Source organism: Dromiciops gliroides, chromosome 3, assembly GCF_019393635.1.
Source record: "Dromiciops gliroides isolate mDroGli1 chromosome 3, mDroGli1.pri, whole genome shotgun sequence".
Classification (NCBI taxonomy): Eukaryota; Metazoa; Chordata; class Mammalia; order Microbiotheria; family Microbiotheriidae; genus Dromiciops; species Dromiciops gliroides.
In genome coordinates this window covers 298,672,266-298,700,076 of record NC_057863.1, presented here as the reverse complement: position 1 = coordinate 298,700,076, position 27,811 = coordinate 298,672,266, and the positions used below count along the sequence as shown (strand labels likewise).

Below are 27,811 nucleotides of genomic sequence, written 5' to 3'. Positions count from 1 at the left end.
ATTAGGCCCTTGATTTTTTTAATAATATATAATTTAATGGAATAATCATATTTTAGATTTTTAGCTGGATGAAAAGAACCCAAACTGATAATAATCAACTATTACCATTGCTTGTACTTGTGATATTAGATAATACATATGATGTACACAGAATATATTAAATGTATCTTTTTATACTAAAGAATGGATGACCTCTTTCATTTAGCCCCTAAAGGTATAATGATAGCATAGGAATTTCATTAGGCCATTCTTATGCTTGATGCTCTTGTTGACATAATTTCTGAAATAAAATTGGTTCCTTATGAAGAGTATAAATTTGGATATTTCTCCCACTTGAACATTCCTCTACTTTTTCAGGAAAATATTTGTGAGGAAGGGGGGAAATTATGTAAAATTATGTATGTTTTTTAATCATTCCTATTTGGGACTATAAATTTATAAAATAATTTAAAATAAAGCACATTACCTCCTATTTTTGTTAATTCATCCTTACCCCAAAAATGCTTCTAAACATTCTAAATTATTTATTTGATTTCCAAACCTATATAATTTTCCACATAAAGGCAATTTTAATTGTTTTTTAATATGCTGCTCATTTGGTATTCAGAATAGAGGACATTTAACTGTTTATATAAACATAAACTATAAATGGTTTCACTCTTTAAAAACACCATTTTATAGTCTTTGGATTCTATTAATTGAAAAATTCTTTTTGAAAATTCAGTTGCCTGATAAGAGTCTTCTTTGCAGGGCAAGTCCATTTGTTCACCTTATCCTTATAAGGGTACACCTAAGAATTTATCTCTAATATGTAACCCTAAATGTTTGATTCCAACTTTATCATGTCTATGTGAAGTATGTATACCATAGCATCTTTTTTACAATAAATTGTCAATCTCAAGAAGACAGTGATTTTTTTTTTTGCGGGGCAATGGGGGTTAAGTGACTTGCCCAGGGTCACACAGTTAGTAAGTGTCAAGTGTCTGAGGCCGGATTTGAACTCAGGTCCTCCTGAATCCAGGGCCAGTGTTTTATCCACTGTGCTATCTAGCCTCACCGACAGTGATTTTTTACTGACAAATATTTCTAGTGAGATTAACTTGTATAATTGTAAAAATTGGGCCTCACTAAACATTGTTAATTTAACAGCTTACTAAAACTGATATATACTTAGACGAGTATAATTATACATACCTATTTTGGGAGGATATCTGAAAGGCAGTGACTCTGCTCAAAGACTGTATGTAGCTGATAATTTCTGTATTTTAAAAAATCTAGACAAAGTTAGTCAAGACAATAGGGGAAATCCTGGGTGTGAATTTCCAGAACCATAAAACATTTATTCATTTTTTAAATTAGGTCCCAATATATAACATTTACATAAAATAACACTTACTATCTGTGTGACCCTAGACAAGTCACAACCCTGTTTCCCTCAGTTTCCTCATGTGTAAAGTGAGCTAAAAAAGGAAATGGCAAACCACTCCAGTGGTCCCAAAGTCAGCCACAACTTAAAACAACTAAATAACAGCATGGTCTTTTCTCATTCATCCTCCTTTTTAACTTTTTTCCTGAATTTGACACTATTAGCCATCTTCTTTTGGATTCTCTCTACTCTTTCAGTTTTTGTGATACTATCCTCCCTTGGTTTTCCCCCTACTTGTGTAACTGCATACATATTTCCCTCCTATTCTCCCTTTATTGGTCATTATTCATATCACATTCCCTAACTATTAGTGTTCCACATGTTCCATTTTAATCCCTATTAACTTGAAGAAAAAAAGTTTACATCTGCTCACAGAGATGTAACCAGTTTGAGTATATGTCCACAGGTATCTCAGGGGAACTTGCTATTTTCCAAAGACTTATGGTAAAAGTAGTTAGAAATATCAACTCCCTACTAATATTATCAAGGTGTTGGTGCAACTTGATGATATCAATGTCTTTTGGAAGATTCTAGAAGAACACAAGGAACAAATGATGAAGATATTGGATCTGCTTATGGGGAAATGAGCTAAATCTTTCAATTAGCAAATATCATTTTTGTAGAGACTTTGTCAATCATGTCGAACTTATAGTATCTTAACAGTGTGTGCGCACTGAGCCAGAAGAGCCAGAAGTGCTTCTTACTTTGCCTCACCCATATAACCTTTGATATGTAAGGACTTTTTTTTTTAAGATCTAGCACGCAAATTTATTAGAAACTACACTGTTATTGCTAAAGCATTGAACGACTTCACTTCAATGTTGAAGACATACAAATCAAAATGTGTCTTAAAAGCATATTGCCCTTTGAAAACAGGTGGACAGCAAAGTAGATAGTGTCACAGAAACAAGAAATATGAATTTAGACCTTGAGACTTTGAGAGATAGTTGAGGATAGAAGGGTGCAGTGTGTTACAGTCCCTGGGGTCACAAAGGGACAAGTACAACTGAACATCTAAACAACAAGAATAGAACTGGCAAAATGAGAAGAAGCTTTCAAAGATTCCATCAATTAGGGCAGCTAGGTGGTGCAATGGATAGAGCATGGGCCCTGGATTCAGGAGGACCTGAGTTCAAATCCAGCCTCAGACACTTGACACCAGCTATGTGATTCTGGGCAAGTCACTCATTGCCCAGCACACAAAAAAAGTTTCCATCAACTGCTTCATATACACAATGATGCTGGCCTATGAAGGTCCTAGCAAGCACTTTATCCGTATATACAAATGTAGCTTGGGGACATTGGAAGAAGTTCTATACCAAGAGAGTAACAGCTACCAGAAACCTGTTGCATTTTCCAACAAAGACTTGTACAATAATAATACTCATAGCTCCTGATATAAGCAAGAGCTCTTAGCTTTGAAGTAGGCTATCAATGAGATGGCTGGACTGACAACAAGCCACTGACATTTTGACTAGTGCTATTAAATACCACTTGTCAGCTATATAGCTGCCAGTTGGAAGTTCCAGCCAACTATAAATGTAGCATATGTTATCAGCCAGGGAAGGCTAACATGTACACAGATGTCCTGTCCCAAAGACTATGAAATACTGAAGCCATGGTAGCTACTAAAGAGGGAGCAAAAAGGTATATGTAATAGCCAAGGAACTGGATTACAAGCAGATGGTAGTGCAGCTAAAAGCTTGGAACTTCCACTAGACAGCATGACCACATCTTATCTGAACCTCTCTTTATTGAGCCAAGCTTTTTTTGCCTCAATTGTCAGTACATTACTGATGAAGAGAGGAGCTGGTTGATTAAGGACTTAGAGAAATTATACAAGCTAAGATATGAGGAAGTGATACCAAAGAATTCATACCCCAAAGACTACTTAAAGGGATACCATGCTATCCCTGCAATTAAGATAATAGCAGGGGTAGAATGCCGGCCCTGGAGTCAGGAGTACCTGAGTTCAAATCTGGCCTCAGACACTTAACACACACTTACTAACTGTGTGACCCTGGGCAAGTCACTTAACCCCAATTGCCTCACTAAAAAAAAAAAAGTTTAAAAAAAAAGACAATAGCAGAAGTTGGATATGTGCAATTCAATACTATAGTAGATAGCCATTTATTCCACAGATGGAATGAGGAAGAAATTGGTCTTACCTGGAACACACAGCTATATGGACATGAAAGTTTTACATTGTGACATTGGATATATATAAGAAAAGACCCTAGAACTAGGAAAAAGTGGAATTATTGGCCCAAGATGATTGCAGATGTCACCAAGATGTGTAAGCTTTGAGCTCAGTATGTGCCAAGAAAAGCACTACCAATTCTTGCTCCATATTTGGAGAACATATGCACTAGAAAACCTTTGGAATTTGTTGGCATTGACTTCCTATCCCTGAAAGAAGACAGAAATAATATAAGCCCTTTTGTGATAACTGACCATTTTACATCATGTGTACAGGAATACCCAATGAAGAATGAGAAACCTTTCATGCTTGGTACAATGTTGTGGGATAAGTATTTCTATTAAATAGACTTTCTGTCAAGATTCATTCATTCCAAAGCAGAGACTTTGAAAGTACATTACTCAAGAAGACATTGAATTTGACTGGCATTAAAAAGTCTAAAGCAATACCTTGTCACCCTCAGGGGAACTCACAACTTTAACATTTCAATGACACATTGTTGGAGACATTAGAGATATTTAGGCCAGTACAAAATTCTCAGTGGAGCCAGCATATCGCCTTCCCAGTACATATGGACAATTTAACCAGGTTTAAGATCACTGGCTTTAAATCCTACCTGTTGAAGTTTGGGCATGAGCCATGCCTCCCTAGTCACTTGTATTTGGAGGTTCTGGGGATGGAGAGGCTGAAATCATTAACAACATACACCTTTTGGCTGAGAAAGGAGCTCACCTACCAACAACTTCTCCTCAGAAGAATTCTGACAGAAGCAATGGCATGACACACAAGTTCATTGTCCAGTCCTTCAACAATATGACAGAAGGTTATTTTTGAGAAATAATGATGTTTTGGCATTTTACAAGCTACTTCATTTTTAGAGGTGGAGAGACCGGGCAAACTCCTTATTTATAAAATAGTACCAGAGTCCAATGGGGGCCATGCATCAGCACCACTTACTGCCTGTAGGTTAGTTAGTTGGATTCCTGAATAATAGGTAAAGAATGATGGACACTCATTTTATCAGTATCTAAGCAAAAGAGACCACCAGCAAGCTACCCCAAATCATCTACATAAAAGATGATTATTCAAAAACAACTATGTCAAATGAAAAAAAAAACTGTACTTTAACCTAGCAACCCCTTCTTACAATGACAGAGGACTAGGCTTTTAGATAATACTTTTTCTACTTAGTACTTCTGGTATATTGACTCTTAGGATACAAATATACCCACTAGTGTATAGTAATGCTGATGGATAGAATTTGGCCTGTACAAATTTAGAATATGAAGACAGGACTACAGTTCAGATGAGAATTATAATCAGCTCATTTCTATTGACTAGCTCAGGTGAAGTAGTTGACAATACAAGTCATCAGGTTACAGAAGAGCTAGGCTTATTCAACTGGTGTCCAAGCTAAATTTACAATATCCCAAAGGAAGACTAGAGAAATGATAACTCATTTAGCCAAATGATAATGCTACAGCAATGTTTGCTTACATAATGTGCGCATTATACATAACTGCATATGTTCAATGATGTGGGTATGTTCATTGCTGCAAATTTGAGTATGTTTCTTCTTTGTTATTTTATGTGTATGTTTATTTGCTTTTTGACTACAACATACCTGTATTACAGTAGATTAATCAGTTAACTATGCTAAGCTTTACTACTTATTTGTATATACACTGCTATTTCTACATATTCTTATTTGCTAGATACATTGATATTATTTCTTTGCTTTTCCTTGTTACTATTAGTATTTGCTCTTGTTATATGGTTATCCATGTACTTCTTTGACATATGCATATATTATGCCCTGAATGTAATTTAGATCTATAGACATGGAAATAGTCTATCAAGTGATGCTATACACTATTGGTTATGTTTATTGCATGTATTGTTAATACATGTGAACGGCACCTTAGGTGATCCTGGGTTACCCCATTAATCCTTCTTGTTTTGTTAGGTAATGATTTTTATTTTGATACGGTGATATACAATTTCAGATGTCAAGTGTACCACAGCTGATTTTGTGATTCCAAACCCATGGAGGATTGTAAGCTACTAAGACCAACTTTCCCATAGGTAGGGAAAGTCTCCAAGACCTGGCTGTGTGGGAATTGTGGTCCACGTAGAGAGCATAAGTTTCTCTCACCTGGAGGATAAGGATTGTGAAGGCTCTGGAAGAAGAGAGTTGGCATAGAGGGTCTGAGTTTAGAATTTTCACTATAGGACATAGATTGAGCATGGTGGTAACAGCACGATGTCCAAATGTGAAGGTTCAGTCAGTGAGAGAAACAAAGACAAGTTCTAGCGGGCGTTTTGTGAAATGAGTCTAAAGATTAAAGACTAGGTTTTTCAGGCATCTGTTCACTTCATTGGCTCCTACCTCCACTAATCAAACCCCTGAGAATGGGGTGTGCTAGAACAGACTAAAGCATCTGGCTATCATTATTTCAGGAAATCTGTGAAAGCAAAAAATAGTGCTTAAAATTCCTTTGGCCTGTAAGTGGCATACATTTATGCTGAATTTTCCTTGATCTCCAAATTGTTCATAATTCCTGATGGGTGTCATTTTTATGTCATAGCAAAGGCCTGGAAACTAAATTGGGGAATGGCTGAACAAATTATGATATTTAAATTTTTGTTTGTTTGTTTGTTTGTTTGTTTTTCAGGGCAATGAGGGTTAAGTAACTTGCCCAGGGTCACACAGCTAGTAAATGTCAAGTGTCTGAGGCTGGCTTTGAACTCAGGTCCTCCTGAATCCAGAGCTAGTGCTTTATCCACTGCACCACCTAGCTGCCCCCGATATTTAAATTTAATGGAATATTATTTTACAGTAAGACATGAAAAAGAGAGTTTCAGAGAAACTTTCAAAGATTTATATGAACTGATAACAGTTATCAAACATTTATGCTTTCTCCCTCTCCTTCCATATGGTGGGGAAAAAAAGAAATAATAAAACCTTTGTAACAAGTAAGCTGTAACGATTGGAATAACGCCACCTGCTGGATACTTACTGTAGAGGAGTTCTGCCCATGAAGGGAACGTCTTTGAGGGCAAGACCAGGAGTCAGGAAATGACGTGGACTAGTGGGAGGAGGAAGGAAGAGACTGGCGCTCAGTCTCACCCTCTTTCCTCTGGACTCTGGCGGAGAAGGGAGCTAGAAATGTGCTCTCCCTTTAATAGATAGGAATCTAGGCCTTTTTCTCTCTCTTTACCAAATTCTTATTCTCCTTAATAAATGCTTAAAAGTCTAACTCTTGCTAAAGCTTATAATTTATTGGCGACCACTCATTAGATATTTTAGACAGTTTAGCTAGAATTTTAACCCTTAACAAAGCATAGGTAAGCAAAACATATTCCCAAATTGACTATGACCAAAATGAGAAAGAACCAGGAAAACAATTTATATACTATAATACCAATTTTGTGAAAATAACAATTCAAAAAACTTAAGAACTCTGATCAACACAATGATTAAATCAACCCTGATTGCAGGGAAATAAAAATGAAGAATGCTATGAACTTAGTGACAGAGAAATGATAAATTAATTTTTATAATTAAGGACACATTTTGGAAATGGCTAATGTGGGAATGTGTTTTATGACTATGTTTACTTGTTACAGAGGTTTTTTTTTTTTTTTTCCTCCCAGGGTGGTGGGTAAGGGAAAAGGAATATGGAATATGTGCTTCATAATTGAAAAAAAATATTTTTAAAGTGGTAATTTACCTTTAATACACAGTTTTGTTTGGTCATAATCTTTTTTTTTTTAATTTTGTATGTTCTCAGTTACAAATGGAATAGACCTGAGAAAGACTTGGTGAATGGATTATGGCATGGAGAAAAAACAAGATAAAGAGGGCGATTTCAAATTGATGGTGCCAAATTCTTTTCTGCCTCTTCCCCCAACTTAAGACTCCTGAGCAAAAATGTACAGTTGATGGCTTTGATTTATTCAAATTCTAAAAAAGAAAAATCAGAATTAAAATGGATCTAGGATTTTCCACCCTTAGACTAAAGAAAACAGGTGGACACTGACAGTCTGGTATGGGGAAATTGGAACTGGTGAGCCATATCTCCCATTGTTTTATTTCGCCATAAATGCTCTTTAGATTGACTGTGATGACTGTGGAATAGATTTACCTGATGGGAAAAGAAGGGTATATTTTGGGAAGAATGACCTTGCCCATATTCGAAGAAGGGGAGCAACAGAAGATAAAAATCTCTTCCTTTTTCTTTTACTGTCTTAAACTTTCAGAGCTTAGAAGAAAGTGCTATCAACTTATTACAAAAGGAAATGTGACAGCAACAACAATAAGAACAACTGCAAGCATTCATCGCACATTGGGCATCTAGGTGTCACAGGGTTTAGAGTGCCAGGCCTGGAGTCAGAACAAGTCATATTCCAAGTTCAAATCTAATCTAAGACACGTCCTAGATGTGTGACCCTGAGCAAGTCACTTAACCTTGTTTGCTTCAGTTTTTTCACCTATAAAATGAGTTGTAGAAGGAAATAAAGTCCTAAATAGGGTCACAAAGATTATGAAATGAACAGCCACCAATATTACACTTATTATGTGCCAGGCACTATGCTAGGTTCTTTACAAATATTATTTCATTTAATCCTCACAATACCCCTGGGAAGTAGATGCTTTTATTATCCCATTTAATACTTGAGAAAACTATGGCAGTGGTTAAATGACATACCCAGCGTCATAAAGCTAGAAATGTCTGAGACTGAGGTGAATTGTGGTCTTCCTAACTCCAGGCCCAGTGTTCTGTCCACTGCACCACCTAGCTGTCAAGATAAATATAATCACCTCTTTCTCATGATAGGATTCCTAAAACATAAAGGTTTGTACTGTGTGCCTTCCAGACCTGGTGAAATGGAGGGGTTTAAAAAAGCATTCAGCTTTTATTGCATTTCTTGGGTCCCTTGGATCAGAATGGAACTGAAGGGTTTGTTCAGATGTGCCAAGAACAGTGCTAAGTGCTGATGATACAAATAAAAAAGCAAGATGGTATTTTCTCTCAAGAGACTTATATTCAAGTTAGAGGAGACAACACATGCTTTAAAGTTGATGGTCCTAGGGATATATTGGTAGAACAGGCAATAAAATCCAAGAGTTCTGAGGTTGTGATAGCAGGTCAGATAGCAATGTTTGAGAGTCTAGTTTGGGATTTTCTCATATCTGAAGTATTCCTGAAGTGAGAAGACTGAGACTTAGCAAGGGGAGATTCAGGAGGAAAAAAACCGGAATCCGTATTAATCAAGGGTTACTTTTCTACACTCTGAGCACATAGAATTATCTAGGAGGCATATTTCTTTCAAGGAGATATAAGGAATAATCTATGACTTAGTATTTTCAAGGAGATGCTCAGTTATTGGCCAAGGGGACTGAACAAGGAATGCCAAATGCTTCCAGGTGTTGTACTCCACAGGGCAGTATTGAAAGTAGGTCTGGGAGATGTTCCTGGCAGTCATCCTAGGGATATTCAGTCATTTCATTTATTCCTGCTGAATGAGGCAAAAAGACATTTTCCTTTTCTTGAGTGAATATGCACAATTTTTAATACCTTTTCCCCTACAGCAATCAATATTTTCTCTTACAAAGTTGTCATGACAAGAGTAAAGAGCTTTCCCTTGTGGAACCCAAGCATCTCATCCTTGAAGGTCTGAGTCAGTCAGGAAGGGTGGGTGCTGTTGTCAAGGCATCAAACCACTGGGTACTGCTCTTTCCTTTTTGCACTGTAGCTTATTGTTGTTATTGTTTTTCTCTACCCCCACTGATATGATTCTCAAGTAGTTAGCCAATATTATGGGTCATTTTTCAATCAATCAACTCATAGGTAACTCTCTAAGATTTTAAGTTACAGAGTTACTGCTGATATGTTTTGGTGGAAGGAGTTACCTCACCAAAATTTTCTCTCTACCACTCTAACGACAGTTCTGGATAAAATTAAATAAAAATAATAATAAATCAGCAGATCAGTAAGTTACCTATGATATGCCTTGCACTGTTGTGTAAGTGGAAGAAGGGCATCAATAGCTGGAAGGCATATGTGCCTTGTAGCCTTCAAGCTACAGTGGCTCAAAACATTATTTTGCTTTATGTGTCCTCCTTTAGCAATTATATTCACAAATCACTGAATGACTTCAGAAACCTCTCCAACCTTAAAATTCCTATATATGTTCACAAAACTCTTGTAGCATTATATTCTGGCTGAAAACTCAGTATGTAAAATGGAACCAGAACCATTAAATAGTATTGAGGTCTATGTTCATCTCACAGAGTCTTCAGTCAGTTAATTATATCTCATGATACCCCATGTTGAAAACTATGATAATATGATATAAGAATATTTATGGCAGAAAGTATTATAGTTTGGTTTGTCAAAAGAAATTAAATAATTTACATTTATAAAAAATCAACAAAACAAAAGCATTAAACGTACTGAAGTTTTTTCTTAATGCTTAACTTGCTCCAATGGAAATCTTCCTGCAATTTTTATGTATACCTATTTGAATCACTATTATAAAACTCAGCTCATATTCTATACCCTCTATCATGATAACTGAAATTTACATAACATTTCATATCCACTAATTCATTTCACCCTCAAAAATATCTCAGCAAGGTTGAAACTAGAGATGTTACTGTTCTCTTATTACAAATGATGAAATTGAGGATCAGGAATATTCAGTGACTTGCCCAATGCCACACAGACAGTAAATGTAAGAATTGAAATTCACTGTGATAGACTTGACTCTTCTCAGCAATACAATGGTCCAAGATAGTTCCAAAGGACTAATGATGGAAAATGCTCTCCAAATCCAGACAAAAAGAACTGTGGAATCTAGGTGCAGATTGAACCATACTATTTCTATTTTTGAGTTTTTTCCCTTTTGCTCTAATTTTTCTATCACAGCATGACTAATGCAGAAATATGTTTAATGTGATTGTACATATATAACCTACATCAGATTGCTTGCTGTCTTGGGGAGGGGGAAGGGGGGAGGGAGGGGAGGGAGGGAGAAAAATTTGAAACTAGAAATCTTATAAAAACAAAGTTTGAAAACTCTCTCTACATGTAACTAGAAAATAATAAAAATACTTTTATGATTAAAAAAAGAATTGAGGGGCAACTAGGTGGAGCAGTGGATAGAGCACTGGCCCTGGAGTCAGGAGTACCTGAGTTCAAATCTGGCCTCAGACACTTAACACACACTTATTAGCTGTGTGACCCTGGGCAAGTCACTTAACCCCAATTGCCCCACTAAAAAAAAAAAAAATTAAATTAAAAAAAAAAAAGAATTGAAATTCACACCCAGGTCTTCCAGAGTCCCCAAACACCAAATTTTGCTGATACTTCTAAGACCTCCCTAAGTGAAAATGATATTTCTTTTCTTAGACATCACATCACATTTTGTACCACTTTGTACTTTGTACCACTCTTCTTATATTCAAAAGCAGTAATACTTTATGGTTACTGAAGAATCAGACATGACTGAAATGACAAAAGAACAACATTGTATAGCATTGTTGGGGTGGTGGAGGATGGAAGTGGGTTGTATTGTACATTATATTTCCCAGACTCAATTGGAATCCTTATGAGACAATATGGTAAAGTTTTTAGAGCCCTGGACCAAGAATCAGGAGGACCTGGTTTTAAATTCCACCATAGACACTCATTAAGTGGGTGACCATGGGCAAAGCATTTAACTCTAGACCTAAGTTTCCACATCTGTAAAATGGAGACAATAAAGTAGTACTCACATCCTAGAATTATTGTTATTTTAATGATGCCCTCTGAAAATCCTAAAGAGTTATATGTCAGTAATTATTATTTATGAAGGGATGGGACATGTCTTAATTATCTTTCTGTCTCCCCTAGTACTTAGGGCAGGTATTTGTACATAGTTGGTACATAACACATAGAGGAATGAATGAACAAATTAAGCTGAATGCAGTCTGTTTCAAACAAGGGTCATAGTGACCTCTAGTTTCTTATACTATAAAATAATTTGATAATTGCCTGATGTCTTTCCCTGTGTGTTTTTCTAATTTATCTGGTTATTTCTCATTAGCAATTTCAAATAGGTGCTTCTTTGCATAATTCAGACTCAACACTTGATAAATATTTCACAAGAATGATTAGTGCCATGTATCATCATGTAATCAGACCCACTTTAGTAGATGACAGATCATATAAAATGACAGGTCATGGAGATAGTATAGCTGAACAATTTACATATATATTCATATGCATGGTACACTCAGGGATCATAGATCTAGGACCTATATTGACCCAATGGGAATTTTAATCTAAACACAAGATATTACTCATGGCACTATTACTTATTTCTTCAGGCTACTGATATTCTCTTTAATCATTAGAGAACTCCATAGTTATGGGCTCAGGGGAATTAAGCAACTTGCACATTCTATGAGTATGAGTACATTTGGTAGTTATATTGCTCACAGAGGGAAATGGATGGCACACACTTCAAACCAACTTGACTTTGTCGATCACTGACAGGTCCTCTATGATATAAACCAAAGTTCTGAGGCATGTACATATAGGTACCCTTTCATATTTGCCTCAATCATCATCATCATCATCATCATCATCATCATCATCATCATCATCATCATCATCATTATCTCCTCCTCCTCCTCCTCCTCCTCCTCCTCCTCCTCCTCCTCCTCCTCCTCCTCCTCCTCCTCCTCCTCTTCTTCTTCTTCTTCTTCTTCTTCTTCTTCTTCTTCTTCTTCTTCTTCTTCTTCTTCTTCTTCTTCTTCTTCTTCTTCTTCTTCTTCTTCTTCTTCTTCTTCTTCTTCTTCTTCTTCTTCTTCTTCTTCTTCCAAGGCAGTGAGGGTTAAGTGACTTGCCCAGGGTCACACAGCTAGTAAGTGTCATGTGTCTGAGGTCAGATTTGAACTCAGGTCTTCCTGAATCCAGGGCCAGTTCTCTATCCACTGCACCACCTAGCTGCCCCTGCCTCGATTCTCTTCTAAGCAATTGTGATTAATCATTAATTAATTCCAATCAGGGGGAGCATAGAAATCTTTCAGGTTGAGAGACCTTAAAATATCTGCCATTTATTGTCTTTGACAGCTTTTTCCCCTTATTTCCATCTTATACCCTTAAGCCAAATTAGTACCAAGCCAGAACCCATTCTCTTGCTTTTAACTTTAAGGTCCATCTCCTTTTTAAAAGTGGGATTTGCGGTCAATCAATAAAGTTTTTTATCTATGTTATACTTAAGATTTGGTTTCTCAGCAAAATGAATTTCTCAATTAGTAATATTGCCTTGCCTTCAAGTTATGTGTGTACACACATATACATATACATGTATGTATGCATATATAAATATGAATACATGCATGTACATGTGAATATATATATAGAGAGAGGTTAGAATAAGAAAAGATGTAACCATTTTGCTAACTCATAAAATTTCTCCTCTGTCAGCACCTTTGATAACCAAGATAGAGGAACATAGTATATATTTAATGAATACATATTAAATTCTGACTAATATCTTATTGACAAAAACAATTTAAAAATCAGTGTACTGCCCTTCCTTTATTTATATTATGAAAGTAATCATGTATTAGGGTAAATTGTTACTTTATCTTATTTAGAGGTATCAGAATTGGAAATTATTAGCTAAACTTGGTTTCCCATCATGAGATAGAATATTTCACCATGGTTTTTGCAAATTTAAACCCATACATTGTTTGGTCATGGAAAATTAAATAGTAATGGCACTAGTAAATACTAGGAAAAAATATCATGGTAAAAACAACCAAGTGATTAGTCTTAACAGAAGTGTATACACTAAATGTTTGATATTTGTTCTGCCCAACTTTTCCCTATAGTTGGTCTCTAGTGTGGCATACAAAAAATGCTTGCATGAATGATTGTGCACATGCACTTCAAAGCCAGGGCTATATCCCCAGGGCTTAACACAGTGCTCTGCGTAGAGTAAGCACTTAATAAATACTTTCAAATTTCTCTATGCATTCATTGATTCTATGGACAAAAATGTAAAGAAACATTTGGCTCTGTGTTACTGCTTGTTTTATTTTATCTATCTATCTATCTATCTATCTATCTATCTATCTATCTATCTATCTATCTATCTATCTATCTGTTCATTCCTTCATTTATTTATTTATTTGCTTATCTGTTTGTTTATTTATTTATGTGGGGCAATGAGGGTTAAGTGACTTGCTGAAGGTCACAGAGCTAGTTAATTGTCAAGTGTCTAAGGTTGGATTGCAACTCAGGTCTCTTGAACCCAGGTCTGGTGCTTTATTCAACTGCACAATCTAGCTGACCACCCCGCACCCCTGCTTGTTTTAACTACACAACCAACCTCTCTTCTCAAAAACAAAAACAAAAAAGTTCACTAAGAAACAAACACCAAAGTAAACTTTTTCAGGGTCAATGTGTGTGTGTGTTTAATGTCAAGTACATGTATTTAATGAGGATCTATGATAATTTTCAAGAGAAAAGCAGGAAAAATGTATTTCTAAAAACTTATGAAACTCAATGGAAAAAATAACTATTTCCTAATGCAATCCTATCAAATAATGGTAGTTGAGATTTAAGAAGGTTGCTTAGGGATGCCTTGGAAATATCCTCATAGCCCCAGTCCCAAGGGTTGATGAAGCAATTTTTTTAGAGTTAAGTCCTAAGCTAAGCATTATTGCTATTTTGTGTCTATCAGCCATCTTGAATCAATTGATTGCAACTTCCTAGCAAGCACACAAAATCAAAATTCCTTAGGATATGGGGAAATTTTGCCAGTTAATAAGAATATTATTTCCACTAAAAAGAATTCACTTTGAATCTTCCCAGGGTCATTTTATATTCTCTACCTGGCTTCAAGGAACCACTTCATTTTCATTTGCACCTTTTAAAAAAATGGCATAGCAGGTGTATCTGCTCAAATATAGGAGATTAATTCAATTCTATTCAAGACAGCTTTATTGATATGGTTCAGATTCATGACTAAAGACATTTGAAGACTTTTTTTTTACGAACCAGATACATAGTCACCTTTGAGATAAAGGGAAAGGTGGATATAAATTTGATTTTAAAAATCTTTTTATTGGCTGCAATCCAGGCATTATTTAAGCCATGATTCATGGAAGAATCCAGCTATATTATTTTAGCCTAGTTGCTTTCCTAGAGAGAAAAAGAGACCTTCAGATTTAGTGAGGGTTCCATGTATTTTTATCTTTGTTATTTTAGATGCAGTTCAACTTAAAAATAGAAAAATGTTTATTCAGTGTATAAAATGAATTCTTCAAGAGATATATAGCTTTAATTAAATATGATCTAGTTCTTCCCTTGTGATCTAAAATTTTAAAAGAATATTTTTTAAAGAATTAAAATATTGGGGCAGCTAGGTGGTGCAGTGGATAAAGCACAGGCCCTGGAGTCAGGAGGACCTGAGTTCAAATCCTGCCTCAGACACATGACACTAGCTGTGTGATGCCAGGCAAGTCACTTAACCCCAATTGCCTCACCAAAAAAAGGGAGAAAAAAGAATTAAAGTATTGAAGTATTTTAAAGTACCATAGCATATCCTATAGGTACCTAAAGGTATATATGAATAGAATCATATTTTAAATGCAAAAAAAATTGATTTGCAATTAGGCTTATTGTGTTTCTTCAGGGAAATGGAAGTAAAGAGAAAATTTAAAAAATTATTTGTCTAATCCTTCTCATGGCTCCTCTACCTCCATCAAGATAAACTGAAATCAGATGAGCTGTGTAATATTTCCTGATAAGGATGATTGAGGATTTACCATTGTCTTGTTGCCTGGGAGAGAACCTGAGCAGTCTCTTCTTCTGAATGTGAGAGGGTGGGGGCACCTATGAATCCATAAATAATCTCTGCCATGACTGTTCTAAGAGTTGTGAGGGGCCTTTTGCCTAGCCATGGTTTCAGTGAAAAACATCCACAGGAAAAAGTTGTCACAATGTCCGCTTATCAGGAAATGTAGCCAAGAGACAGATTTTTGCTAGGTCATCTTGGTGTCACCCTGGATTCAGGAGGACCCGAGTTCAAATCTGACCTCAGACCCTTGATACTTACTAGCTGTGTGACCCTGGGCAAGTCACTTAACCCCAATTGCCTCACCCAAAATAAATAATTTTTTAAAAAAGCAAAAGATAGCCATGAAAAGCCATATAAGAGCATGTAACTGAGAGACTAACAAATGTTCCAGGATACAAATAGCAATGCCAGAGTAGCTGGGGGCTATGATGGCAATGATTCATAATCAATTCATGTGCATTGGTTAAGTCATTGAACCACTAAGTAAAGAGGAGTAGGTCCAATGAAGGATCAATCTACAGACTGCTTCCAAACACGTATCACTAGTGGTATCCAACAAAGAGAGAATCTGCGGCAGCATACTGACGAAAATAGCACTGTATCTGGATTGTATATTAGGGGACTGAGACTGCCACTAAGGCTAAATTGGCACAGTTAAACCCTAAAACAAAAATCTTGCCATTTGCCTTACTCTTCACAGAATATCTACCCATCTAGGGATAACAAGCATCTCCAAAGCCCTAAAGCCCCATGGGTAGAGAAATTAGGTCATTAAGCAAAGTACCTGAAAAAAAAGCTTCTTCAAAATAATCAATAGACTGCCCCAAAGCAGCAGTCACATCAGAAGTGCCCAACCTATCTGGTCAGTGACTAGGTTAATCCATGAAGCATAAAATGTAATATGGAAAGCTGATACCTTGTATAGCACAGAGCTACTTACTGTCCCAGGGAAGCTTACTGCATTCTGAGGAGTATGAAAAGCAAACTTTGCAGCTCATGGACAATAGATGGCATGGAAATTCAGTATTTGTGGACATTATACAGTGTACATGGAAGATGTTAATGTGTTTAGATGGACTTTTCACACACACATGATCATATATTTTGGTTCAGATTGAAGATTTTGTCAGTTCAGAGAAATCTCCCCATCTTTGTGGTTATGACACTTGTTATTCATTATTATTAAAGAATTTCTTGTCCTCCAACAACTCCTTGAATAATTGCCACTTTCCTCTTTGTTTTTTAAACACAACTTTCCTTTGTTCTCCATTAAAAAAGAAAAGATGCTGTCTCTTATATTTAGATATAAATTTAACTTCTGTCACACTGTTTTCTAGTTCTTTGACTGGTATGGCACCAAACATGGAAATTAATTTAGCTAATATCACCATTGCAGCATTATTTGCATGCCCAAACCCACAAGAATGTATCTCTCTCCAGTTGTGCATCTTTATTTCTGTAGAAAGTCTTTTTAGTTGCAAACTTTTTAAATCTTGAAGTGATCTTGGTAATCCCAGATACCTTCTATATTCTGATACTGCTTTGAATGGAATTTCTGTTTTATAGCTCTTCCTTTTGGGTTTAGGTAGTAACATACAGAAAAGGTATTGGTTTCATGGGTTTATTTTGCATTCTAATACTTTCAATCATTAGCTGATTCTCTAGGTTTTACCATTTCTTGTTCTGTTAATCTGTTAATCTGTTAATTATTTTGGGAATATTTATTAAAGTTATCACTTTTGTTGGCATATAATTAGGAAAACAGTTTCAATCATTTAAAAAAATTCTTCATCTGTGATTAAATAGATATATAGATAGATAGATAGATATAGATATAGATATCTTGTTATATCTTTTTTAAATTCACATCAGTGGGGGGCAGCTAAGTGGTGCAGTGGATAAGGCACCAGCCCTGGATTCAATTCAGGAGGACCTGAGTTCAAATCTGACCTCAGACACGTGACACTTACTAGTTGTGCAGCAAGTCACTTAACCCTCATTGCTCCACAAAAAATAAATAAATATTTTAAAATCACATTAGTGAATGACTTTGTTTAAAGTTCTCTAAATTTAAAAAGAGCATATAAAGTTCCCCAATAATTTTGGTTTAATTATTTCTCCATGTAGTTAAATTTGATTGGTTTTTCCTTTAAATAGTTACTATACCATTCAGTGCATAGATGTTTGGTATTGCTATAAGTACATTACATATGATGATTTTTAAGGATAATATAATTTCCCTATTCATCTCTTTTTAATCATCTAATCTTACTGTTACCTTGTCTGAGATCATGATTGTAACATCCTTGGTGTTTTTTGGTTTTGTTTTTTACTTTTGCCTAAGGCAAAATAGATTCTACCCCATTCCTTTATCTTATCTGTGTGAATCTTTATGTTCAAGTGCTGTTTTTTATCAACAACATATTCTTAGACTGATTTCTTTTTCTTTTTTTTTTCTGGGCGATGGGGGTTAAGTGACTTGCCCAGGGTCACACAGCTAATATGTGTCAAGTGTCTGAGGCCGGATTTGAACTCAGGTACTCCTGAATCCAGGGCCAGTGCTTTATCCACTGTGCCACCTAGCTGCCCCCTAGACTGATTTCTGATCCATTCTACCATCTTCCTCAGTTTTATAGCTAATTTCATCTCATTCAAATTTAGAGTTATGATTGTTAATTACATTTTGTTCTTGAGTCATATTTTATTAAAATGCTTCCTTTCTTTAACCCCCACCCTTTCTTTTCTAAGGAAAACAAAGAGACAAAAACCAAAGAGATTTGGATTAATAATAGCTATATATAATGAAATAGTGTGTTTTTACCTATTTTTTCTTTCTTCTCTTATTCAGCTCAGATCTTGGTTTCCAGGTGCTACTCTTTCTTTTTCTCCTTACAATCCCCACTTTATGATCTATCCCCTTTAGTTTAAGTTTGCTTCACTTTCTGGTTATTCACTATTAATTTCTACCTTCCCTTTTAAGTCCCTCTTCCCTCTTTCTATTCTTATATATGTCCCTAGTGATTTTAATGTATTTAATGTATTTCTACTGTATATTGTGTTTGTATGTGTGACGAATCTTTCTTCCTCTAAGAGTATGAGGAATATGAGATGCTTTTTCTCCCTATGCATTGCTCCATGTTTACATATTCTTCTCATGTCCCTCAATTATTTCCATCTACCTTATTTTTTTAATGAAAGCATCCCTTCTAAACAAAGAAGCACAAAATTCCACAAGGGACCTGTGTTTGTCTTTCTTTGTTCTCATTTGCCCTTTTAAATTGCCCAAGGATATTTACATTCATACTTTTCCTTGTCTTCTGCATTTAGATTTCAAAGATTCTTCCCAACTTCCCTCTTCCCAAAATTTTTACTTGAAAATTTTCTATTTTATGAAAGATCCCCATCTCCCTTGTAGAACTATACTGTTTTGCAGAATGTCATGAGTAGTTAAAGCTTTTTTTTTGATACATAATATTCCAATATTTCTTTTCTCTTATGCTAGTTGCTGCTACATCTTATATAGAAGGGAAATGAACTGGGTATTGCTATTGGAGCAATCCCCTGAATAGTCTAGTGAGTTTCATTTTTTCCCACTGAGTCTTATATCCCTAGATTCCTAGTACCAATCTATGGTTTAGACTTCCCTTAAAAGGTAAATATACTTTAGGGGGTAATGAGAGAAGAGACAGAGACAGAGACAGAGACAAAGAGAAAGAGAGAGAGAAGGGAGAGAAAAATTTAATAGATGCTATAACTATTGAGTACCTAGACCATCACAGTAAATTTCTAGTTCAATAAAAGCACACAAATCAATAGAAATGGAACAAACTAAAGGAACAAACTGAGGAACATTATATAGACTCCCCAATTCCTACCAAAATGGGAGTTAAAAGGAGAAAACATAGGGGAGGGCAGAGAGTGACTTGTCATTCTTCTGCTCTCCAGAGAAGAAGCCTTTTATTCGTTAATATTTGTAAAGAAAGTAAGAAGTCAGAATGCTCTCTACTGCTTCATCCTCCAGAAAATAAGACAAACAATGTTCAAATATAGAACAGAGATAGCATGAGAGCAGAGCTAAACCACTGTTCTCTTATATAACTAAAAGAAAGAGCACAAGCTTAAAAGAAATTGAAACTTTACCGACTTGCCCTTTAGCCCATTAAACTTTTAGTTCCATGAAATCAAGAATTATTTTTCCTTTCTTTTCATACTGTTGCTTCACACAGTGTCTTGCACATAGTAAGTACTTAATAAATGCTTGCTGACTGACTTGACTAGCTAGTTGGATTAGGTGTCTTCTTGCTTTGGTCTACTTAGCTCTGCCCTCTTGAGAAATGTAAACAATGCCTTCATGCTAAGTTTAGTGGATGGAATTTCACCCTTTTCCAAAGAACGTTGTATCTAGGAGGCTCCGTCCTGTTCATTAAAGAAAATTGCTCTATACATCTGGTCAACTTGAAATGTCAAAGAATACTCTTCCCTTAGATGCATTTTTCTAGATTATGCCAGGGAATAAGAGAGGTATTATGACATCTAAATTTCAAACAACCAGAAGGTAACTGGATATCAATTGATAACTTACAAAATTGAAAAAAGATGGTTGCATTGGCAGGTCATTAACAGAATGGGAACTCTGAGCAAAAAAAATCAAGCACAACATGAATTTTAGCTCAGTTGAAGCCCATCTGATCCTTCTTGATCTTGGCTTGTTCCCTTTGTATATATCACTTGGGATAAGTTTTTTTATAGTTTTACATTTTATCTTTGATTCTCCTCTCGATGCTTTCATAATAAATTATTGACCTTTGAGTGTGGTTACTCAACCAGCATTTACTAAACACTTACTATCTGCCAAGCACTGTGCTAACCATTAGAAATACAAATGCAAGCATAAAAAGAGCCCATGTTCCCAAGGTATTTACATTCTTTTTTTTTTTTTGTGGGACAATGGGGGTTAAGTGACTTGCCCAGGGTCACACAGCTAGTAAGTGTCAAGTGTCTGAGGCCGGATTTGAACTCAGGTACTCCTGAATCCAGGGCTGGTGCTTTATCCACTGCACCACCTAGCTGCCCCCCTAAGGTATTGACATTCTAATGGGAAAAGAAAACACATAAAAAGAAGTTGAAAAGAGTGGTGGGGGAAATACTCTCACAGGAATATGGTAGAGATAGTCCAGAGAGTCAGGAGTGGGGCTTGATGAGTAATTGAGACATGGATGGCCTAGACATTTTACTTAAAATGGAGGTTCTGGGGGAAAAATGTCATAAAAGAAAAGAACTGCAGGGCAAAGTGTACTTCCAGTGTAAGAATTCCAGGAGTGGACTGAACTTCCAGGGTGAGAAAACTTCTGAGGCACAGTAGAGAAAATTTTTTTTTAAATTAGGTGTGAAAACTGAAGGGGAAATTGCCGATTATTTCCTTTGTTCTTCCTAATAATAATTAAGACCATCTTTAAGGAATTTGATTCTGCCTTTCCTAAAGAACCCCAAATTCTGCCATTTTCAGAATCCCAACCACACTAAACTGAAAGTCCCTTAACTGCCAAGGTAAAAAAAAAAATCAAGTCAATAATAGTCAGCATGGAAAGAGTACTGGCTTGACTTCCAGGGGTGGAACAACTGAGCTCTCCTAACATTCCCCTCCAAAAAACCTTAAAGTAAAACCTTACATTGAAATCTGAAGCAGCAGAGTAAACAAAAGGTCAAGGTGAGAAATTTTTCTAGCTCAAAAAAACTTTAGAGGTCAGAAGGAGATGTGTGTCACACTGGAGTGTGAACCAGCCCATAGTCCATATGGTGGCATCACTAGCTGTGGGCCTTGGAGGATGCAACAGCAACAGTAGCAGCTTCAGGAACTCTCAAGCCAGACATGGTAAGAAGATCAGGCAATGCTCAGAAAAAGATTACAGGGGACTCCTGTGCTAACACCGGGCAAATGACATGGTGCTACTAAGCTACTCCATTGCATATACCCACTTCCAGGTCACAGTTCTATGATAGAGAAGACCACTTGCATTCATAAAAAATCAAGGGCCCTGACGAATAGTATTGCTTTTGACTACAAGGGGTCAGGGGCCCTTTATGAGTAAGGACCAGAGCTCAGACCAGAAGAGCAGTAACCACAGCTTTCCCATCACACACCACCTTTTCACACCACCTTTTAAACACCAAAACTTCTAAACCCCTAGAACTAGCTCTGAAATCAATAGTACAAAAAAATCTGAACCTTGGGGCAGACCTCTCCTCCCCCTATTTACTGCAGGAACATTTGGACTTTAACATAAAGGCCAAAGCCAAGAAATAGGCTAGAAAAATAAGTGAACAGAAAAAAAGAACCTTACCATGAAAATCTACCATGGTGACATGGGAGATTATGGAAGATCATGGTAAATCATGGCTCATGGAAGACCAAAATACAAACTCAGCAGATGATGTAAAAACAGCTATGAACCCTCAAAAAAAAAAACTTTCAAATTGGAACAAACCCAAAGAGAATTCTTCAAAGAGCTAAAAATTTTCTTCAAAATCAAATAGAAAAGGCAGAGGAAAAATTGGAAAAAGAAATGAGGGCAATGAAAGAAAACTATGAAAAGGCAAATAACAGCATGGTAAAAGAGGCACAAAAATATTGAATAAAATAAAATCGTAAAAAACAGAATTGGACAATGGAAAAAGAGGTATGAAAGCTCAATGAAGAAAATAAATCCTTAAAAATTAGAACTCAAAAAGTAGATGCTAAAGACTCCATGAGACACCAAGAAACAATAAAAAAATCAAAATAATGTAAAATATAAGAAAATAGGAAATATTATAAAAATAACCAACATGGAAAACAGATTGAGAAGAGAATTATTGGATTGCCTGAAAGCAATGAGTAAAGAAGCCAATATACCATATCTCAAGAAATCATAAGGAAAACTAACTTGAGATCATAGAACCAGAGTTTAAAATAGATATTGAAAGAAAGTGCCAGAAAGAGATCCTAAAATGAAAACTCCAGTAACCAAATTCCAGATCTCCCAAGTAAAAAAATAAAATACTTCAAGAAGCCAGAAAAAAATCATTCAAATATTGTGGAGTCAGAGTCAGAATCACACAAGACTTAGTAGCTACCATGTTAAAGGAGGGCTTAGAATATGATATTTCAGAAAGAAAATCAGCTAGGAGAATATCAACTTATCCAGCAAAACTGAATATCATCCTTTAGGGGAAAAATAGATATTTAATGAAATAGAAAAGTTTCAAGGATTCCTGATAAAAAAGACCAGAGCTGAATAGAAAATTTGACTTTCAAATAATAGATTAAATAGAGGTGTAAAAAGGTAAATATGAAAGAGAAATCATAAGGGACTCAATAAGGTTAAACTGTTTATATTTCTGTATGAGAAATATAATGCATGTAATTCCTAAGAACTATATCATTATTAGGGCAGATAGAAGGACTCTATTTAGACAGAGGGCATGACAGTAAGTTGATTATGTTGGATGATCTCAAAAAATGGATAAGTGAGAAAGGAATGTGCTAGAAGAAAGAAGAAGGAAAGAGTGGGAAAAATTATCTCATATAAAAGAAGCATTCAGGGAACAGCTTTTATGGTAGATGGGGAAATAGTGGGGGTGAGGTTGGGTGATACTTGAACCTTATTTTCATCTGAATTGGTTCAAAGAGGAAAGACTATATATACACACTCAAATGGTTAAAGAAATCTCTTACCCAACAGGGAGTGGAAAAGAGAAAAGGGGGTAATAAAAGGGAGGGAAGATTAGTGGAGGCAATACTCAGAAGCAAAACAGACTTTCGATGAAAGACTTTTTCTACAACATGGCTAAAATGGAAATATGTTTTACATGACTTCACATGTATAGTTGATATCATATTGCTTAACTTTTCAATGGGTGGGAGAGGAATGTGAAGGAGGGAGAGAATTTGGAAGAGCATGAATAATTCCAGCAAATTGTCAAAGAACAGAGGCTTGTGCAAATGGCATATAGGGTATTTTGGTGATGGAGAAAGAAAAGAGCTTTGTCTAGGACATGAGTTGCTGCTTTGGAGTGATAGCTTAGTAAGATATCATAAGAGGAAACCCTGGGTAACCAGAGAAAGAAGAAGGGGAGTAGTGATGGTCTAGAAAGTAGAAATCAAATTTGTTTACTTAGCCATTTTGCTCAGGGTCAGCTTTAGTGTTTTCTGTACAACTGGAATGATTTCTGTATGCTAGCATAAATGTTAGCTAACATCCCAGAATCTTAATATTACACAGGAAACTGAGAAAAGAATTAACATATGCACTTGATGAATACATTTCTCTGTTGTTTTGATTTTTCTACTACATACTCTCTTTAAAAATTGATGCTGCTTTGTTTTTGCAACACAAGTAAAAAGAAAATATTTAGGTTCTAAAGTTCCACTATATTTTGGATCATCTTATGTATGTTGAGGTTATAGGAGAGGGAGAAGAGGGCCTGAAAGGTGAAGAGTAGCTGATTACTTAGTAACCTAACAATGATTGTCTTTTTCAGTCAATTCTTATTTTATGGGAAATGTAGCTCTAATTAAAACATGAACAGAATGGTTTCAAGACTTTTCTTTAACCTCTTTAGCTTTTAGAATTTTTATGCCAAGGAGGCCAGATTGCAAATGGGGTCTTGGAGTTGTTCCATATCCTTGTAAAGAATTTTAACAATAGTTAATTTAATCTGCCATCTACTGAAACATCATGTTCACCTGAGTCACTCATGTTGCAGTACTGAACCAAATTTCATTTCTAACCCCATCTATAGGAAGAACACAAGATGTTCTAATAGGAATCTTAGTGGGATTATTCCCTTTGGAAATTCAGTTATACACCAGGTTAAGATAAAATTAATTGTGGATGATCCCAGAGATCATTGAGTTCCTCCTCCCTTACCAATGCAATTCCACTCCTGACTCGATCTCAGATTTTCCAGACTTTTGTCAATAGACCTCCCCCACCCCAGACTTTTCTCAGTGTCCAGGGACTCATCAATCTAGAATATTCATCTTGCTCTGTAGCTATAGCAATAAAAATATGTTTTTGGTAAACTGTTGAACACAAGTATCTCATTTCATTAATATCAAATAAAAAACACCACAGAATTAGCCAAAATAAGTCCCAGTCCAGAAAAATAGAATGTCCATATAATATTCTGGGAAAGATTTTGTGCTCTGTTGGTATCACATGGATACCAGTTGGACATGCAGGGTAGTCTTACATTTTTCTGATGACATTCTTTATATTTATTCTATTAAATAATTTCTCATTTGCCATGTTACAATTTATTCATATCCATCATTCCCCTTCCCCTCTCCATTGCATTTTGAGCATTCTTCAACTTCAATTCTTCATAAAGTAAAGCTGGTCCTGATGAAATAATGAGTCCTTGATGTACCCATGTATAATATTTAAAGGAGACTAATGTGAATAGAGGATAGATGCCCCCTAACAGTAATATAGATAAAGATGAGGGGTGTGGCTGTTAGCAGTCTTCCAGCCTATAAACTCCTCACTCATTGGTAAAGGGTTCAAAAAAGATACATAATACAATGGTAAATTCATCCTCCCTTTCAGGTCTTGTTTGGCTGACAAAATTTGTTCTGCTATGTGTAGGGCTTGATTCAATTTGGGTTATTAAACTCTCTCTATTTATACTCTTCTTTTTTTTTTTTTTTGGTGAGACAATTGGGGTTAAGTGACTTACCCAGGGTCACACAGCTAGTAAGTGTCAAGGGTCCGAGGTCGGATTTGAACTCAGGTCCTCCTGAATCCAGGGCCAGTGCTCTATCCACTATGCCATATAGCTGCCCCTATACTCTTTTCTTTAAATCATCTTTGAGTTGGCTAAAGAATACTCCTTCAATGTATAAACAAGAGTTTTGTGAAAGTGAAATGCACTTATCTGTCACCAATCCATGCCTTGGTAAGACAATATCTAGATATGTGTTCAACTTTTTCCAGATATTCCATTCCCCCAAATCCCTATCTATGTGGCTAATATTATACACACACACACACACACACAAATAAATAAAATAAAATAATCACCACAGTGAGATAAATGATAATGAGAAAAAGAAACAAAAAGACCAAAAGGGAGAGAAGATACAATCCTTTCCTCAACTTGAAGTCATGGGAGAAGGAAACTGCTTCTTCAGGGTTGCCTGGGACAGCTTACGAAACTGGGTCTCATAAACAAAAACTCATCACCATATCTTTCATGTGTGAGAAGCTAAAAGGCAGAAATCAAGGATCACAAAATACCTGGCCAAATGGATCTAAATTGGAAAATGACAACTCTCAACTCCTGACCCAGCTTCTCTCTTTCAATGGTCTTTCTCTGAGAAATCTCATCAAAGCAATTCCAAAATTGCTGCTTCCACAATGTCACTAGTTGGTGGATTCTGGGGTGGAATCTCTCATTTCCATCATAATGAATAAGGTCACACAAGTATTGTCATCTAGTTAACTTTACTTTATTTTCCCAGAACTTCAATGCTGATTCTGGCATCAAATTGATTATGTATATTTGTTAGCTTTATATCTTCTGAAAATTTGAGAACCATGCTTTTTTGTTTCTTTATCAAATATTTCATAGGAAATGTTTCCCTGGACAATGAAAAGCCTACATGCCCTCTATGAAGATGCTACTCAATTAAATGTTACTCAGTGGTACACTTAATCAGACGGTACAGTGAATAAAGTGCTAGTCCCCAAATCAGGAAGATCTGAGTTCAAATCCAGTCTCAGATACTTAATAATTGTGTAACTCTGGACACGTTACTTAACCTTTATATGCTTTAATTTCCTCAACTAGAAAATGGAGAAAACAATAACATCTACCTCCAAGGGTTGCTGCAAGTATAAAATGAGGTAATATTTGTAAAATTCTTAGAACATTCTCTGACACATATTAGGTACTTAATAAATATTTGTTTTCTTCCTTCCTTGATGTGAGTATATTAATAATAAAAGCCACATTGGGCAATTGGGGGAAGAAGCCCTCAAAATACTCTGAAACAGAAAATACAAACTCATAGAGAGAGAAAAAAGAATGAACTGAATCCATTCTTACAAGTGAAATTAGTACTCATTAACTGACATGTTCTTCTGTGCTTAAGACAGTATCCTATAAAGAACAATAGTAGGAATGGTCTAGGATTGATGATCTGACCCAGTTACTGGCCTAGTTATTACTAAGAGGAGATTGTTGGGCTCTTCAATAGGAATGTTCTAAGTATTATGTGAACCAGAGACCTCCTTGTCCACATTTCTGGGATTCATCCCACTCTAATCAGCTGGTATAAATCAATGTGTCTCCCTAAAAACTTGTCTATTCATATCTTCGTTCAAGGTATACTGTCTCATCTCTGTTTTCCAAGAGGACAGGAATCCTTAGTAGGGGATTTATTTTCTCCACTGTGAGTAGCAAAGTGAATAATAATAGAAGAGAACCAGAGACCCAGTGTGAGTTGATAATTACCTATTTCAGGGGGCAGTTAGGTGGCACAGTGGATAAAGCACTGGCCCTTGATTCAGGAGGACCTGAGTTTAAATCCAGTCTCAGACATTTGACACTTATGGGGATTATTACCTATTTCTTTTCTAAGTATTCACAAACCATTTAAAATTATTTATTCTAGAATTTTGCAGGAGATCAACATAAAATTCACCACTCTTCTTTTACTCTTCTTGAAAATCACAGCCACTGGGTAAATTGGCATAGGCCTATAATCCCTGTTACTTGGGATGCTGAAGCTGGTGGAGAACTTGAACTCTGGAATTCTGGACTACAATACGGCCAAAGTTAACTAGATGATCTCACTTTGTCCAGCACAAATATGGTGAACCCCTAAAAACAGAAGTGGCCATTAGACTGCCTAAAGAAAGGTGACCCAGCCTAGATCAAAAATAGAGCTGGTTGGGGTGGCTAGGTGGTGCAGTGGATAAAGCCCCAGGCCTGGATTCAGGAGTACCTGAGTTTAAATCCGGCCTCAGACACTTGACACTTACTAGCTGTGTGACCCTGGGCAAGTCGCTTAACCCCCATTGTTTTTCGTTTTCTTTTTTTCTGTTTTTTTAGACATGGCTTTCTGGGTGGATGGGTGGGCAGGAGGGATGGGATTGTATTAGGAAATTAAAGGCATAGGGACCTGACCTGTTATTCCATTGATAAAAGGAATGCCCAGGTAAGGAAATTATCTCTACCAAAAGAGGTTACCACATCCCATGCAATTTAGTGAGTTGCCTAGAGCACTGAAACCTTAAACAACTTGTCCAAAGTCAAACAACATAGGTATCAAA

General features: G+C 36.0%; 1 long non-coding RNA gene across 1 annotated transcript in view; it reads right to left on the bottom strand.

The window, feature by feature from the left end:
* LOC122745534 overlaps positions 1 to 27,811 on the bottom strand; it is a 372,633-nt gene that overhangs the window by 3,692 nt on the left and 341,130 nt on the right. The window lies entirely within an intron of this gene.